Source organism: Gymnogyps californianus, chromosome 8 (genome assembly GCF_018139145.2).
Source record: "Gymnogyps californianus isolate 813 chromosome 8, ASM1813914v2, whole genome shotgun sequence".
NCBI classification, from domain to species: Eukaryota; Metazoa; Chordata; class Aves; order Accipitriformes; family Cathartidae; genus Gymnogyps; species Gymnogyps californianus.
The window spans coordinates 22,380,801-22,400,251 of NC_059478.1; positions in this window are offsets into that span (position 1 = coordinate 22,380,801).

The window sequence follows — 19,451 nt, forward strand, 5'->3', positions numbered from 1 at the left end:
CAACTAATGACAAAACAGCATATGCATTATCAAGCAGATATTGTGTTCTTGAATAAAGGACTGATAATGTCTGGGCTGCTTTCTGCTCACAGCTATAAACAGACTACTCTTACTGACTTCAAATAGCTGCATGTAACTCAGAGGAGAAACTCAAAGTTTTTCCTCTGAGGTGTACTTTATTTATTATTAATTCTCTCTGGGCCCTCCACATTTCAAAACTCACTTCTGCAATGCGTTCACTTCTTTGAGCTGGACTGTAGCCTCATGCACCTCCAAGAAGGGGTACAGTGTGAAGGGGTTTGGCTTCTGCACTGTTATCTGATCTAGTCAGAGGAGAGAGGACAGTACTTGTCCTTCTGGCACCAGGCTTCCCCTTCCCACATACTTCCCCCGGAACAGCACTAGAAGCTAGCAAGGCACCCGTGCTTTCTACTCTGCCCCTTCTCACAAATACCTTTGTCACACAGGGTGGTCACAGCCTCCCCTCTCACTTGCTGTCCTGCCCTGGAAATTCATACTGACCTCTGAATATCTGGGATACTCGTCGCTGAGCTTTTCTTCTTTCCCCCGGTGTTTATTTCTTTGGTCTATAATGCTGCCTGCCAGCTACATGTTATTGCAGTCAAAAAGGCCTTTCAGATCTGAATACCTAGCCCTTGCCTGGAGTGAACTTTTACTACACTCATTGTCATAGAGGTATCTGGATGTGAATAGATCCATCTGACTCAAGTGTAGCAGTCTCAGTCCCTTTTACTTTGTTCACCTAGTAGCTCCACTAACTACTGCTCATTAAGTGCTCCTTTGGACTGAGGCTAACAGAATGAGTCCAAGTATGTAACGCATTTTCATTGTGGAGGTATTAATGTATCCTGAAATCCTACTCCTTCCCTCTTTGGGCACAAAAGAACTTAACAACTGCAGTAGTAGTTTGGTAGTTCTGTACACGATGGCTGAGAGAGGGACAAGGATACAGGAACACTTAGGAATATTTCATCCTGAGAATAGTATTCCATGGTATTTTGCAATGATGCTGAACAGGAACAGCAAGGATATTCAGTTCATCTGGTTATTTTGGAGACAGACTTCCTTGCAGTGGGATGGACCAGGGTTGCTTAGGTAGCTGGAATACGAATTAGTGTCCTTGAAATAACTTGAGAAACTATTGGCAACAAATGAAACTATTGTAAATTTCAAGTCTTGTCAAGGACATATGTGCAACTCCCACTCTGAATAGTGGTTATGGAAAGAAAATAAGGATCTGGGGCACTCGTCCTTTATTGTGCATGATGCTGAACACAGGGCAAAGAAAAAATCCTGCGCCAGCTAAAGCAAATGATGCAATTCTGATAGACTTGCTGGAGATGATATTGCACTCACTGTTTAACATTTCCTCATCTTCTATGCTTTTTACCAAATCACTTTGCAGCAAAATGCTAGACTGTTTCACACTGTCAGTTTTTAATTGGGAGAATTTGATCAGCACTAGTATTAGTTCCAAGAATTGTTGATAGGAGTTTAAAAACTTGTCTGTTGCTTCTGCCAAGTACTTTGTGCAGGGGGGAGAGAACCTGCTTCTGCTCTCCCTGAAAGCAGTGGAAATCAGAGCAGTTCTCCTGAAATCACCTTACTGTCTGTTGCGAAGATGATCAGCAGCAGAGCAAGAGTGGCTTTTAAAAAGACTGCTGGCATATGGACAACACAAAGAAAGCTGCACATTGTGACACTCCTAAAGAAAAAGAGGCAAGAGGTTCAATGGTTGCTTTATGGATCTCACAGCTGGACCGCTAAGGTAGGAAACATAAGCAAGCTATCATGTCACTCTTACAGGAGTGGAGAAAAGATGCTTCTCTCTCTGCATAGAGAAGCTGAGATGCTGCAGTACTTTTTCTAATCCATGCACATCATATATGGTATTTGTGAGCTTCAGCTTAAAAAAAAAAAAAAACCAAACCCACAGAAATGCAGTGTGCTGCAGTGTGTGTGTGTTTGTGTTTGGATTACAAAAGAATTTTAGATGCGTATTTTCTGCCAGCACACAACCTCGCTGCTGTGCAGCTTGACTGACTTCAGAGTATTTAAAGGGGAAAAATAAAAAGGTTGCTTAAGGGTTTAAAGATTAATAAGCATGGCAAAATCTTCCATAACTAGGCAACAGTTTCAGGCCTTGGTGCTCACATGTCTTTTCCGATGCTTTTCTATAATCTTATTTCACTGCAGATGGGTGTGGGGTGGAACAACAGTGTATGATGTCAGGACAGAGATTATCAGTAGAAATTAGTAAAACTTTCCGTGTTCTCACAAAGTAACCATTTCCATGCTGCAACAGAAGAGTCCTTTGCTGTTACTTCCATGGCACGATGGTGAACAATCCCAGCTGCGCTGTTCTGAGTGATGGAGATATAGTGGTATTTCTCTGCTAGAGTTTGTATATTTTTTTCAGGAGGTTTCAGGATAAGCAGTGTGTTCCAAGTAATATCTCTCACAAAAGCATTTGGATCTTCTGTTATTTGAGAACAGAAAGGACTCCTCTTTCCCTTTATCAGTTGTATATATGGGCTTGCATAGCCACACAAGCACACATATACACTTCTGTCTCTTACACTTTCTGACCCGTCATGTACTCTACAATTAAAATGCTTCACTCCTAAATTACTGGATGTCACTTTGACAGTCTTCCAGCATCTCTCTGTTTTCATTCAGAAGAGCAGTAGTGCCTTAGAACTGTCAAAACCAAACAAGTTGGCGTTTATGATTTTCTGTTTTGATTGAGGGAACTATTTGCTAAAATTCAGATGTGCTTTTGATCTTTTTTCATGAAAATACAAAATTTGTAAAATGGAAAAATTATTTTAAACATTGCCTCAAACCATCCCTCATGGCATGTCTTTCAGAGTTTTGTGTTAAGAGGTTCGCTTTTATTAAACAAATACAAAAAGCCACACTGAAACCATAATATTAGTACGCTGTGTCTCTGAATGCTAAAATTATTCTGTTCAGGATTTAACAAACATCCACCTACAAAGATATCAGTCTGTTTAAACTCAATCTACAGTAAGTGTACAGGGCTAATGCATATGGAAGAAATGGCTATGCTTCTCCATATCTAAAATGGTATAGTATACAAAGGCTCAGTAGCTTTTATGTTGGCCAATGTTTTGAAATATACAGTTACCAATCAAAAATGTCACAGAAATCACATCCTAAAGAGACCTAAGTCTTTGTAGTCTGTTGAACTCAAGTTCATAGAATCGTAGAATGGTTTGGGTTGGAAGGGACCTTAAAGATCATCTAGTTCCAACCCCCCTGCCACGGGCAGGGACACCTTCCACTAGACCAGGTTGCTCAAAGCCCCATCCAACCTGGCCTTGAACACTTCCAGGGAGGGGGCATCTGCAGCCTCTCTGGGCAACCTGTTCCAGTGCCTCACCACCCTCACTGAATGGGAGGCATAATTGCTGAATCTGGCCAGAGTGAGGTATATGTTCATGTTGGAAATACATACACTAAAGTACTCTTAAAAAGAGATAAGAGTGAAAACATGGCTTGAAGGTTAAATGAAAAGCAATGGTGTTAATTTCTCTGAGACTGACCAGGTCTGTGATAAGGATATATAAAGTCTCCTAATGCAGGGAATGGTTGCACGGGGAGATGAGGAGAAGGAAATTCAAGATGATTTGGAAGGGTGAATGAGCTAAACATGATCCAAAAGAAAGCCAAACAATGATTTTAAGTGCACTTATAGTTTTACAGAACACGCTTTTTTAGAATTCCTGTGGAATAATAAATTTGCTACATTGATGCAAATTGGGTCTGTTCTACCAAAATAACACTTCTCAGGTAAAAAATTTTTTTTTTTTAATCAAGATGATTAAACCAAATCTTGATATTATCCCATCCGGTGTAGTTCTGTGTGGATTGACAGAACAACTACATTTGGGCCTTTGTTTTTGAGCATATATTATGATGAAATTCTTTGGGTTGGGCAACGTATGTGGCATAGCCACTGAAAAGCTCATGCAGGAGAGAGAAAAGAGCTCTGATTTCATGAGGAAGGTGGGGATGAAAGTAATGTTTTCTGCAGAAAAAGGTGTGAAAACAAATCTTTTGTGGGAACAGTGCCCAGGAGGAGGTGGGGCAGGGAGTGGGGCTGCAGACAGAGGCAGGATGTTCTGCAGTCAGTGCCAAATTCCCCACGGGCCCCATGGAGGTGCAAGGGGATTCCACAGCAGCCTGAGCAACTTTTGCAACCTCTTCTGCCGGCCGTCTGTTTAACGCAAGATTGTTTTACGTAGGGATTTTTACCAGCTCCTTTCATGCAACTTACATACCTATTAGATTAGGTTCAAGTTTCACTTGCATCCATACTGTATCCAGATGGCATGGATAAACTGTCCAAGCCTACATCCTGTTCTGCACATTAATTAAGATCCATAGCAGCTTAGCTGAGCATGCCGGTTGTCTGGATCCTTGTTCCTACCACTTTCTCAGCATCACTATCTAGCCATAAAGGGGAACACCTCTATTAAAAGGTACCTTTCCCTAATTGAGGGTGAACTGTCCCAGCCACAAAGGAAGGATGCTACTGTGCAGAGGCTCTGTCTCCAGAGCGAGATTATTCAGTAAAGAATTGGTCCCTAGATTTTTTTTTTTAAACTTTGAAATCCTGCACTTATTCAAGAAGCTCAAAGTATTAGGAAAATGCTTCATGTTTCAGCAAATGTACAAGAGGTTCAGGGAACTGGCTACCACATTAAACAGTTACCCTGTGGCCTGCACTGTAAATGGAGAGGAATAACAGTGGTTATTGAAACTTGTTCTACTTTGTCACAGAGCTACTGGAGCTGCCTGAGCAGCATTGCTTGCTTTTTGGAAACCCTAGAGGAGAATATGACCTAGGAACAATCATACCTTTGTAGTCCAATTGTTCCCATGCTTGCAAAAAAAAAAAAAAAAAGGAAAAAGTGATCAGGGTAGCAATATTGTACAATGTGGCTATGTTTTCAAGTTACTCAGAAAGTCTATATACTGTTACATTGCTTTCAGACATAATAAAAGGCCAGTTATTAATCCTGCAATTACCCAGCGTTATCACTGCTATCCACACAGGCTGACTGTGGCTGGACTTCTAAATGATATTGTTTTCATTACGGTGACCAAAGCGAAATTTAATTACAGACCCATCTCTCAAATGGACAAGTGAAAAATATAAGGATTATGCAATTAATCCTAATACTTAATTACATTAAGATATTTTGCCATTCTGGATGGGGGATTTTTGATACTCTGGGCAACTTTCTTCTATCAATTCACTCTTTAGTGGCTGCAAAGCATGATTACGGGGATGGGGGGAAATGCTGTTCATGACATTAAAAAGCATATCCTTCCTGTCAGCTCTGAGCATGGAACAGGAATATCTAATCAAAAGGGTTTGCTCTGGATCATATCAGTTCCTGACTGCAAACTCTAAATCCACATTATAGGAGCAAAGCAAAATGATCTACAGGTAACAGAAATGGAAAAAATGAATTGATAGGGAGATCAGACTGTGACTAAATGGATGCAGGGAGGCTGAAAGGCAGCATTTTAATAAGGAAGGCTTTTGTACGGTTTTCAGGTACAATTGGGCAGATTTGTATAAAACAAAATTTCATCCTGGAGACCATTTAAATTTCATTGATAAGAACACACTTCATTGCTTCATTTAGAAACTTCCACTGTGGCTTTTTTTCCCCATTTGTATAAAAATAAGAACCATCTGTAGGAAAAAAGAAAAAAATCCAACAACTTGTTTGTGTGACTGCTTCGCTGTTGTTGTTTAGATTTCTAGGAAACAGATGCATGTTTTTCATTTGGGGAAAGCATACATCTGTTCTGCCGAATTCTCTCCAGAAATGCTTAATTTTGTAGTAAGAACTTATTCAATTACACTTGAAAATAAGAAACTTTCCCTCCATCATCTGTGTACACACAGACGTGTTACAAGGAAAAATGGTCATTTTGACACAGTGAGAAATTGTTTTCTCAGCAAATCCATAAGAGTTTGCAAAATGCTATATAATAATTTAGGTTAGAAGAAGAAAAGAGAAGGTAGCAACAAATTTGCTTCTGTAATCTGTGAAAGGATATCTGCACAGTTGGAGCTGTTAGAGTCTCATATTGAAGAGTAGCATGCAATTTAACAAGGCTGAAACCAATAAGATTGTATAGAAATTCCTGTGTAAGGTTTAATAAAGATGTAATTCCTGTCTACAAATTGCTCAAACCATTCAATGGAATTCTGTACCAGGGATATTATTCTCTCTCATATTCTACGAGATGGTTTAAATATTTTATAGGGAGGTTATCATTCTCTGTTAAATTCACAGGTCTTCTCCAGAAGGGGAGAAGGGGAAGTCATTTTATGGGTTCTGAATGTTAGTCTACTTTGGGATCTACTTCAAAAAATTACACGGTATATTTTTCAATTGCTGCTTGTTTTGAGGAGACATGTACTACAACATAACTTGTAATAGCATGTGACTCATGTTCATCTGTGCCCATTTCAGGGCTTGGATTAAAGTATCTTCCATTAAGGTATCTTCCTTTGGCTAGGGGATTTTTATCTTCAGCTTAGAAATAGAAGATGAAAAAAATGCATAGTCAGTGATCAAATCTTAGTGCAGAAGGAATCTAAGAGTACATCAAGAAGAGTAAACCTATTAACTTGTTCCCCTTCAGGGAGAAGTTCCTACAGTAGTGATGCATTTTGGAAATAAATTTGAAGCAGGTGGACAGAGCAGCAGGAGGGCAGTATCAGGCTAATACAGCAGGAGGGCAACACCAGCCAGTTAGAAAAAAATGAATCACATGGACTGTAGGGGACCGCATATTAGAATTGCCAAGTTGAATATTTCCTACTGCATATCCTAAATAAATTAGACCTGCACAGAAATATGGGCAATGATAGCTCCCCACATGGCACAAATAGCAATGGAAATGAAAGCTGCCCATGTGTGCTCCGGCAAAGCTCTGAACGTTCAGGTGGGGTGTGACTTCAGTCCCATTTAAAACTGTCACTGTGAGCTAGGCCTGTGGATAGATGTAAATGTCCCCATCGATATTTTTTAATGATATTGCTGGTATTGTCTACATAGCACTGCAACAAATACAGCTCCATCTGCTTTATATTACTCTCTAAAGCCAGTACTGGTGCCGTCTGGTGGTGGTGGTGTGGGACTGGTAGGAGATGAGAGCCCAGCAGGGAGGCCAGAACTTCCTGAAGGAGTGGTGGGGAGGGAGAGACATCCCTGGATAAACTAGGATGGGAGAGCTGTGCTGAGCTCCTGCCACAGCATGCCCAGTCAAGCCACTCTGCAGCCTCCAGACACCCTTACCCAGGTTGCAAGAGGGACCCTATGTTTTCCCTTGAGCAGCGGGTACAAGCAGCTGCCTTGAGTTGAAAGTGAGCACCCAAGTGGCAATACAGGACTGGAAACTTTTGTGCAGTGCCAGCCTAACCACTGACATTTCAGAAAGAGGTAAAAGAGATAGCTTCGTTAAGCCACTCTGCTATGGACTTAAAATACCCTGGCCCTGAGCGTACTACCCAGGGTGCCACCCAGAGCAGGACAGGGCCGGACATCCTCAACCTTTATCTTGCCAGAATAGCCCCTGACTCCCTTGATTTGTCACACTAGCTAGTGTGTGGCTGCTTGCATTAAAGTGCATTAGTTTGTTCATTTATCCATGCCTCTGCTGCTCTGCTTCTGGAGGTCTGATGTTGGCTGGTGCTCCTTGGACAGCCGTTGGCAGTAACTCTGCCTGGATGTTGCCCACCTGCTTGTCTGTCCATAGAAGCCTGATATTTTGCCTGCTGTCACCCTGGCTATATCTTTTCTCTCTTCTGTGGCAGCTGGCCTGGTTGCGAGTTGATTTGTTGCATGCAGTGCTTTCCCTCCCCTGACTGCATACCTTAGGCTACAAATTACACTCTGAATTTTCCATTCCACAAGGGTGCAAAGCAAAGCCTGTTGAACGCAGCAGAAATCTCCTGCTGACTTCAATGGGATACTGAATCATATCCTAAATCACTGATGCTACAGGGCTCATATTAGAGTTTAGCTCTTTGCTCAAAATACCACACGTCTGGGAATAGTTTCCAGCCAATTATATTTCCCTAGAAATGTCCCTGCCCCCTTATCGAGGTTTGTTAACATTTCTGCTTCTAGATCTCACCTCCTTTTAAGTATCACTCTGAAATTTAACAATTTCAGCCTGATGAATGTTCCTCCTCATAAAGTGTCTTGGTCTGCATTTCGCTTTGCTGTTTTTTCAGTACAAACAGTTTCCTGCTGCTGAAGAAAGTGCTCTTCCAAGGAAGATATCCTCCCTTTAGTCTCCTGGGAATGGATCTGAATTTTTGAAAGAGCAAACTTCTCTGTTGGATCTTTTAAAAGAGTCGCTGGAGTTTCCAGATATCCCTGGGGCTCCTCTCTGTCCTCCCGGTAGATTCCACAAATCAGTGAGGCACTCGGCATTTTTTACTTTCTCCTCTATTTTACTGCTTCACAGACAAGCTTGAGATATTGGGAGAGTCTGCCCACAACTGAGTCCCTAGTGGGCAGAGGTCCCTTAACAGTACTTCTTAGATAATTACAGGGTTCTATCACGCAGTCTTGTACCACGTGTGCCTTTTGTAGTGGCTTTCTTGTGAAATTCTTTCCACTTTAATTAGTGGAGTGCCAACATTTGTCTTCTAACCATGGCTCTAGAAGAGATTTAACACTAAGCTATAAAACATCATCTGAAAACTGATAGGCATTTTAGTCTAGAACCATGTTTCTAAAACTTCGGTGTCATGAGTTTGCTGTGATTAGGTTAGACGAGGACAGCAGTAGAGACATCATACAGATTAAGGTATTTGTTTTCTATTTCAATAAAGAAAAGAATATATGGCCAAGGTTAATCCATCGTAACACCAGCCTTGGAGCTTTTGGGATGTGTCCTGTCAAGGTTGGAGGAGGGCAGAAATAGGATGCCAGGATGGAGCCTCAGGACATGTGCCCCCCCAAATAGGTGGGGTAGAGCAGCTTTGTGATGCTGATGCCATGCACAGACCCCAGCTCCTCCCACCTTGCAGCACCACAGGCCATGCAGAAAGCAACAACACTTGCAAAACTGAGGTTATTACATTGCACTCCCAATTGTGAGGACATTGCTTCCCAGCAGTCTCCATTTTCAGACCACCGAAGCAATAAAATAACTTGCCTAACTAGAAAAAGGCAAATCTCATTTGCAAATAATTGTAATGAAGTTTGAGACTTTCAGTTCTTACAAGTAAGAAAATATCTAGCAATTGAACATAACAGAGATGATCTATGCTAAATCAATTTTATGTTCACAAAAGCCATTCATGAACACTAATCATTAGCCTTCCAGCAAAAAATGACATGGACTTTTGGCTTCTGCTCAACTATCTGCTTTATTTCTTTTGGGGTACACACCTTGCCTCAAGGTCATGATTTTTAAAGATTTTCAAGGGACTGGTGCTGGTTGTCATTCATGATGTCTGGTTGCCAAAATGTCCTGAATGTGTCAATATTAATTTAATTATTATGATGCTAAAATAGATGAGGTTTGGTTTGTTGGTTTTTTTTTTTGGTTGAGTGGTTGGTTTGGGGTTTTTTTGCACTGCAAGGTTTTGCTGATATGTTTACTAATTTAAAAAATGTGGTGGTGAATATAGTGTCAGATAACAGTCTCAACTCATATCCTCTTTTTAAGATAGGAAGCACATCAAAAAATGAAGCTTCCACGATTGGGCTATTGTGAAGCTGATCTAGAGAGTAAAGTACCTACAGGATGGATTTACTGTTGCTCACTATCTAACAAATGGGCTTGCACTTTTCATAATTACAGGAGGTTCTGCAGAGTGTGTGACTTCCTTCGCATCTTAAACAATTTGAATATATTACCTCAGGAGCAAAGGATCAGCTCTGCCAGTTTTGTGAAAGACAGTTCTTGGGAATCCTGTGGACACAAGCTCTAGTTCATCCATGCCAGTTCAAGAGAGAAATTTGGTGGTACACTCCCAAGACTAGACTAAGGAAATAGGATGGAGATGAAGGAGTTAAAACCAGAACATACCAAGTTAAAAACAACAACAAAAACCCCAAACAGGTTAAGTTGGACCTGTTCCTTTTCAAAGAGCTTCTAAAATGTAATGGGTGATTGAGGGACAGAAAACCAAAGTCCCTTTCTTCAGCCATAGGTTGACTTTATCACTTGAAAAATATACAAAGTTCAATGTAATTGGAGTCGGATTAAAGATAATTGATATGTGTATGCTAATATGGAAATCAAGTTTTCAGAAACTATTCTTTTTTAATAACAAAACTCCTCCAAAAATATTGATTCAATACTTCAGGAAGAATATGGAATTTTAAAAAGGTAAACAACTTCAAAAGCTGTTTTAACCAGCGGGGTTAGATATTCCTCTTGTTTTCTAGATGTTCCCACAATGACAAGAGAAGAAAACAGAGGTGCAGCACAATCGCTGATGAATGAGAAAGAAAATCAAAAGTAGGGCAACAAGTCTTATACACAATTGATGAAAAATTTACCTGCTTCACCTGACACTTCACTATTGACTTTATATAATGTGGAAAACAATCGTAACAGAAATAGTAATATACAGTATCAGTAACTGAAAGCAGCACAAATTGAGTGCAAACAACATGAAAAGAGAAAGTCACCAGTCCAGTTAGTCAATAAAGATCACAATTTTCAAGGACCATGCTTGAATCACTGTTATTAATCAGGCTCTCAATTTACAACAGATGATATTGTGCAGTTGGTGATTGATAATCCTTTCGGGCGTAATGTCGGTTCTTCCTTGAACCATGAAGACACAGTTTGTGTGTGTTTGAGAACTCATAGATTGGTGAGCTCCACAGTTCACCAGCTGCCCAAATTACTTTCTATTGAAAAAAATGCTTTTATTTGGGGGAGAGGAGGAACCAATTTGTAATATTTCTCTGTTCTTTTCTTTTTTTTTTTTAAGGTATGGAGGTGAATTTGCAACACATTGAACATAAACGTAAAAGCTATTAGAAGCAATTGTTCTATAATAAAACATAATGTTGCTAGAGCACAAACATCTGTCACTCATGCAGACATCGCCCTGTAAACCCATCTAACTAACTCCATTTTCCCTTCTGATTGTATCAGGGTAGCTTGCGGCATGACAGTGATTTGAGTGACAGATGTCCAACCTGGAACAGTGCTACGCATACTTATGTTTGTTTACAGGGCCTCATCACTCCTGAAAGATGTAAATTTAAAATTTGCTTTTATTGAGAAAAAGAACGATGAGGGAAAGGTTGTCACCTTGGAACACAGAGTCAAAGTTATTGTAGAGCTCTGGCTTTCATAAAAATTTTACCAAGTTCTTAAATTGACTTTTTGGTTTTCTAATGAAAAAGAGCATGAATAATTTAAATGCAGACCGCATTTTCTATATTAGAACCATACTATACCAATACAACAGAAGAGACAACACTCAAGACGCAGCTTAACTTAATCCTCCTCCTCCCAGACTTTGATTACAATCTTCAAAACAGCTATAGAACCTCTATATTAAAGGCAGATTTTCCCTATCTTCCTATTAAATTATTGTTAGATTTCCAGAATGCAACCTTAATAAGTTTAATCAGTGAGAATTTAATTTTTGTATGTGTCCTCAGCACCATGATGAAAAGTGGCTAATTATTTAAAACTTCTAGACACAGAGCACTAGAGACTTTTGCATTTCAAGATATTAAAAACCCTTTCTATGTAAAATGTTTTTCAACTTTTCTGTTATGCATCTATTATAACAAATCAATTCCCAATTCTGACATACCTGTGAAGAATCAGACAGTTTTGTTTGTGGTATGGGCATGACAATCCAAATACTTACGCTTTCATTTCAGTCCTATTTGAACATATCTGTAGTTTCTTTGTAGTGTGCCAGATGTAATGGGTCACATATCCTGTATAAACAAAGCTTTCTGCCCTGAGATCTGCAATGTAGGCGAAATATGGTTCCTTGCCAATAAAACTATGCTCTCTCTGTAATGATACCAATCTGTAAGTTGGCATTTTGCATTATGTGCTTATTTGTCAAGCAGTAAATTGATTTGTTCGAGTGAGAAAGAGAATAATGTGCAACCTAATGATCTTGAACTACTGTAGTGTATGACAGAAAGGTTTAGGTGCTTATTTTCGAAAGGCCACGCTCTCATTTCAAATCTGTGCTCTTTGACCTGAAATAAAAAAGAAGGGGAAAGAAAGGTAATTTCTACCTGATCACTATTTCCCTATCCTGGGTCCTCTAATCTGGTGTCCATCAGGCAATTGGCACAGTCAGCTGACTTCTTTCAAAACTGTATCCATTTTCTCTTTCTTGCTCGTGGCTTTCTGCAGAGGTAGCCTGTGAAGTCCAGAGGAAGGTAGGTGAAGTGTTGGTGAATATCTTGAGAAGGAGCTCTCGATGGAGTTTTTTACAAGGCAGGAGAGAAAGCTGTCTCGATTAACGTTACTAGGGAAAAAGTTAACTGAACGATAGTAACATTTAATCGATTTTAACCATTAGTTTTAAATTAGAGATGCAATCTTTATACGATGAGCCAGAATATTTCATCGTAAACATTTGTCCAGGATACTGGACCAACAAATATTCGTAACTATATCTGACTATACTTTTTTTGTGATAACCACTGATTCTGTGATAACAGTGCTCCTTTTCACAGGAAAAAAAAATCTTCTGTCTTGAACAGTTTTTCATTTTGAAGCCTGTGTTACCTTAAATCAGGTACTAAATGACTAGTGTCTGATTTTCCCACAGTAATAATAAAGCAGCCTTCCCCAGTGGCTTCCTCCTCCCCAGATCTCACTGATTTATGGCCAATTCTGGAGCACAGGTTTCTGTCATGTCTATTACTTACTTTATTTCTTTTATATTATTGTTACTGTTGTGATAGAGCACGGAGTATCTTGTTGCGAACCCTATGGGCACTGGTTAAAAAAAGAAAAGACTGTCCTTTCCTTGGCAAGTTTAAAATTACTCCATCCAAAGATAGAAACTGTGTGAGGAAAACTAAAACCATTGCAAGAAATAACAACGTAATAGTGAAATGATTATGCTTCCCATCAGAGAGGTAGTCCAAAATGTGAAAATGTCATCAAGTACCTTGGGAAAGACATTTTAGAAATTACAGCCAGATCTACACTTCAGCCAACAGAACTGGCAAAATGAGATGTACTCTGACTCTTTGTACAGGGAAAAATGGAGGTCTCTTAAATATCTTCTAGTCTAAGGGGGAAAATATGGAGCTGCAATTTTGTGATTGAATTAAACTGTTCCATTTCCTAATTTTGTTACAGGCTTTGTCAGAGGAATGGCTAAATGTCTGCTTATTAGTCCTGATCTCAATCTGTATCTCAGGAGACTTTTATCATAATGAGTGTTAATTCTATGAAATTAATTGAGAGGTGGTTATTTTCATCTCTAAATGGTGTATATTTTTGATTGACTGGTCAATGACAAGTCTTTTCTCATTTTCCACTATAATAAGGCTATGAAAAGGAAAAGAAGTGGAATAGTTGGCCAATTAAGTTATACAATAACGACAAGGTCAGGCCAAAGAGAGTACATTGTGGTAGTTTACAAATTACTAAGACATTTGGGTTTTTCATGTTCCTGACAGAAATTGTAATGAAAATAGAAAGTGACACATGAATCCATTAACGTGACAGCACAATAAAAGGGAGGAGAAATAATTTCAAGCATACAAGTATACATCAAAATAATTTGAAGGGATCAGAGACAAACCCACAAGAGAATTCTGACTCTTTCCAAAATAAGACAATACACCACAGAAAATATACATTTCCCAATTCCTCCTAAATTCATGTCTTTCACAGTTAGTTTCCTGTATTTCAGGAAAGTTTTTCCTTGCTTTGTCTGTTCGATCTGCCCTATCTCTGAGTAAGAGCTTTGAGTCATGCAAAGATGGTTCTATTCATTGAAATCTTGTGATGTTGGTGTAATGAATTTGTGTTGCTTTGCCAAGGAAAGAGCAGCTCTCATCATCAAAAATGTATGAAGCTGTGCCAGTAAAAAGTGACATGTTTATAAATAAGGAACAATGTAGTCATATTGAACCTATGCCTGCAAACATCCTGCTTATTACATCATTCTGGTTGAACTGTTTTACCCAATAGTCTTATGGGACTCATTTGTTGAAAAAGAAAGAGCAGAGCTCCTGTCTTAAAGTTTAGCAGAAATAAAAAATCTTGGAGGAGATTTTTACCACTAGCTGTTTCCAGTGTTTCCTGTGGCTAAGGTACAGTCATACATTGTGTTAAACAACAATCGTGAAGGATTTGTTCTGTTTTACCTTTATGAAATAAGAAAGAAATATTACTTCATCTGAACATGTTATCAAATGATGTATGTGACCTCTTCAAACATCTGGGGTACTCTAGATTTTCTAACAATAGAATTAGTATTGTCCATTAATTATCTTGCACAGTACCTGCGTAGAAAGCTCATGTGAACGGATGACAATGATCTAGCCATAATGTATTAAGTGCATGGTCAAAGAGGAAAAAAGTGGGCTTCATGCTGACTTTCCCTGAGATCCTTGCTTCAAATGAAGAAGTTAAGGGATCTTTTAAAGTATGCTGCATGGGAGACATACTTCCGAGCCTGCTGTGCTATACCAGTGCAGTTCAGTCTGCACCTACCCAAAGCCTTTCTTTCGGGCCCACCCTGCAATGTTCCCAATGACTGTGGGCGGCATAGCACTGTCTACATCAAAGAAATCTCCAGCTGTCCTGTTAAAATAGCTCTTCATTCTCTTGGCACTGATGGCACAGTACAAAGGAGACAGCCAGGGTCAAACTTCAATACTGCGTTGGAGAATATTCTCACACTGATGCTCAGCTTATTCAAGTACAGCAGCCTTATCTGAGGACCATAGATTATTTTGCAAAAACAGAGCAAACCAAACTCTTTTATTTGCAGATCTTGACTCCATTTGATGCAACTAGGTGCTGCCCAAGGTTGAGTTCCCAAAGGAGGAATCTCTCATGTCTGTTCTTGCCAGGGAATCTGAATGGTCTTGCACACAGCATGGCCACTGCGCCAACAACCAGTTGTTTTCTGAATACTCTAGACTAATATAATCATTTTCCCAGCACCATTGCTCTCTTTTGATGCCTTATGTAAATGTGGTGAATTAGCCTTGCTGTTACTGTTGCAGTGTTTTAAAATAATAGGATACCCAGCTTTCTGCAAGCTGAGTCTGTAACACATCCCATAGAAGCTGACACATTCGGGTGTCAGGTTTCAGACTGTTCAGTTATCTCCTGTTCTTGCGATAGCAAATTTTGTGGGATTTTGACACCTTGTCTTTCAGTCTCTCTCTCACTCTCATCCTTTCTTGCCTTGTAGGAATGAAGAAGGAACTTTCCATCCTATGTCTCTGAGCAGATCACAGCAGATCTCCGAGTGGTTCCCTCAAGACAGCTCATGAGTTCTCTGGCAAAGGAAAAATGAATTAATGTGGATTTTTCCTGGTTTAATATTAAAAAGGCAATACATCTATTTATGTATCATCAGCAAAATTCATCATCTTCATCTGGATTTTGTGTGTTTTTTCAGTGAACCCAGTTGGTATCCCCAAATAGTATTTGATAAATCTGTTCTTTTAGGAGATGCTATTATCTCTAAGAAAAGGATATTAATGTGCTGTCTTTGTCTCTCATTATGAATTTGAGGACCTGATCAGGGTAAAGATCATCAAGCATCAGAAAAGTTTACAGCTGCAATAAATTAATTTTTTTCACCTAGGAAATTTCTAGGAGGTTTTAAAAAATGCATGGTAAGCTCTGGCCTCTGGATCATAGAATAGTTGAGGTGGGCACGGACCTCTGGAGATCATCTAGTGCAAACACCTGCCCAAAGCAGGGTCAGCTAGAGCAGGTTGCTCAGGGCGCGGTCAGTTGGATTTTGAATATCTACAAGGATGGAGACTCCTAACCCTCTCTGGGCAACTTGTTCCTACATTTGATCACCTGCACAGGAAAAAAAGGGGTTTTCTTATGTTTGAATGGAATTTCCAGTATTTCAGTTCATGCCCATCGCCTCTTGTCCTGTCATTGGGCACCACTGAGAAGAGTCTGGCTACATCTTCTTTACTCCTTCCCATCAGGTATTTATACACATTGGTTAGATCTCCCTGAGCCATCTCTTCTCCAGGCTGACCCGTCCCAGCTCTCAGTGTCTCTTCATATAGCAGATGCCCCAGTCCATCAATCATCTTCACGGCTCTGCTGATATTTATTGAAGTATAGGGATCTATGTGTTACCAAATTAGAGACTAGTTAAGATCACATCCCAGGCAAGTTCATGTCTTTCTCTGGAGAGAAAGGGATACCCCTGGAGCTTTTTAGATTGCAGAGGATGGAGTTTCTACATTGGAATGGGGAAGCTTTTTCTGCTAACAATTTCTGCGTAAATGCTGTTCTCAGAAAACCATGATCCATACTCTGATAAGTGAATTCACCCATGCTTCCCCCAGAGTTGAGAGGCACATATTAGGTAATATTTTTTCCAATTACTTATTTGATTGTATTTTAGAAGTAAGAAAGTACTTTTCCCTCCAAACAGTAGAAGAATAAGAGATGGATTGCAAAGTCAGCTTGCAGGGGTAAAATATGCTTCAGCTGACAAAGGAGTTGGTTTGCAGTGTTCCTATCTAAGTCATATACTGATGGCAATAATGATCTGTCACAACATATATCTTCAGAGTAATTTCCCCGTTACTGATCCAGATGTCAGGAACCTAACACAGAGAAGGTATGAGTAGAACAGTAGATGGCAGAATCACTTACATGACCCAAGCTTTCTGACCCTTAGTCTTCCTGCTGAACACTGTCCTCTTGTAGGCATTCTTTGAATTATTTTTTTCATAAATAATGTTAGTTAGATTCTTACTGAATACACAGTTGTGTTTGCACAGCTACTGGACTGCAGTAAAGAATATTCTTTCTCCCAAGCAAGGCTGATAAAGAATGCAAAAAGGCAGCGCATCTCAATTCTCTGTCACTGCTGGCTTCTTGAGCATGAGCTGACACACACCGTGGACTTTGAAGATACAATGATTGAATCTGTGCAGAGTGGAGGGAGAAGACGTTGGAATTCTATAACCTAACATTGTCCTTAGCAGTGACTAATATAGGACATTAAAATTCACAATGAATGAGAACTCGTGGTTAAATGTGTTAAAGTTGTTTTTCTCTAAAATGTGTTTTATAGGATTTTGTTTATAAATAGTAACAGAATACAGCATAAAATAATGTTGCAAGCCAGTGTCACTGTACAGTGTGAAGTATAATTGATGCACTGTGACAGGGAAGGCAAAAAGTATGCCCAAGGATAAATTTCTCACTAAATTGACTAACAGGACAGCAAAAGCCATGGAAAAACCTGGAAACACTGCTTATGATAGTGCTGCCACTTTTGTACTCTCACTGAGCCTAACGTACACAACATTTGCAAAAACATCTTTCTCCCATCCTTCAGCTCAGTATTCTTCATTGCTGTTTTCTTGTCCCCCATACAATCAGTAATTTTAATTATTTCCATTATCATGTACTCAGCTAAGAGTTTAGTTTCAGTAGATTAGACTGAATCCAGTTTGCTTTTATTATTTTCTATTTATTCCACTTATTGCATATTGTTCTCTTTGGTTGTTATTATTTTCCATTAAGTTCTTTGAATTCTATTAATCCTTTCTTGGAATACTCAGCAATGCACATATTTAAATTAAGTCTGTTTTCACTAGTTATTCTATGCCTTTAGTTTTCACTGCAAAAAACACAGCCCAAATAACAACATGGTTTAATTCTTCTATTCTAAACATCAATACCCAGTAGCTATTTTCCTTAAACATCACTGAGGGGGGAGGGAGTTGCCCACCTTCCTCATGCAACTGTTTCACCATCATTTTTTTTTCTTCCCTTCTGCTACAATATGATTTCTTAATATTGGAGATGATGCCTTCTTTTTTAACTTCCTCATGCAAAGTTTACATATGCATTACCTACCTCTTGCTTACAATGTGGCGTGAGCCTGAAGAAATTAATCTGGTTCCCTCAGCAGGGAAAAGTAGATGTGGGGCTCAGCCATAAACCCTGCTCCAAAAGGTAACAGAAGAAGACCCTCAAGCAAAGCAATATCCCTTCTGAGCCCACCACGTGGCATGCCCCACAAACAATGTAGAAACAGTCATGGATCTTCCCCTTTTCCCCAGGTATGAGATACATAAACCTTTGTGGCTGTCCGTGGCTGTCCTCTTCCCTTACATAACTGTTTTCTGAGAGCTGGTAGCTAAATGGCTGTGTCTATACATCCTGTTCCATCTGCTTTTGAAGTACAGTGGGCCTCTATGCACCTGCTGCCTACCTGCAAAAGTCTCTGTCTCAGCAAACTTTGGTTTCTAGAGCGTGATGTCTCGCCCTCTTGAACTAGTGCAAGGCAAGGGTCCTCGCAGTCCCCCTGCATCGTAAAACGTAGCCATAACTCACAGCCTAAGCAGGAGTCTCTCCACACCAGGCTGTGTTCACACGAGAGTTGGTTCCTCAAATCAGACATCTATAAACAAATTACTCCACTAACTATTGCAACTCCTTTACCAATCTTATAAAACATCAAAATTCCCAGCTTAGCTGCCAGGGTTTTTTCTTAGCATAACCGATTTGTTCCAGTCTGTTTATCACAAGCTTTACATCTACTATTTAAACCAGAATTTAAACTACACAGGTTATTTGCTTATAAAATACATTTTGCAAAGATGGATCCAGGAAGGCTTTGGTGATAAATACTGGTTCATTGTTTATTCTCATTCTCCAAGCACTGAAACTTTCCATGAGGTACAGCATCCATTGCCACAGCTGTCATGGATTTCTGGCATCCCATATAACAGTAATTTAATATCAGTAACAAGAAATAAGAGGAAAAGATGCACTGTATGTACACGTAGTCAAAAACTCCTCAGAAATAATTGGTTTAAGTGATTAAAGAAGTTGAGAGTGCAATAGCAATGCATAGCTTTATCCTGCTTCGGAGCAGAGACAACATTGACTGGCTGGGGTTAGCACAGCACAAGTCGCCTTAGGTAGATAAATAATGAATGTCACCATTAAAAAATTATCCTCTGTGTGACAGTCAATAACGTATGAATGGAAATTCAGTGTAATAAAAAAGGAAGAGAGCAGATTCAAGAGCAGAGAGGCACTTCCGTGCAGATATTGCTAATGTTTTGATGTGAGGTAATTTCAAGCAGTAAGTACTGGGTGTGCCAGTAATGATTCGACTTGGTCCTTTTCCTATCACACTGCAAAATGAGGTCATTGGAAGCAAG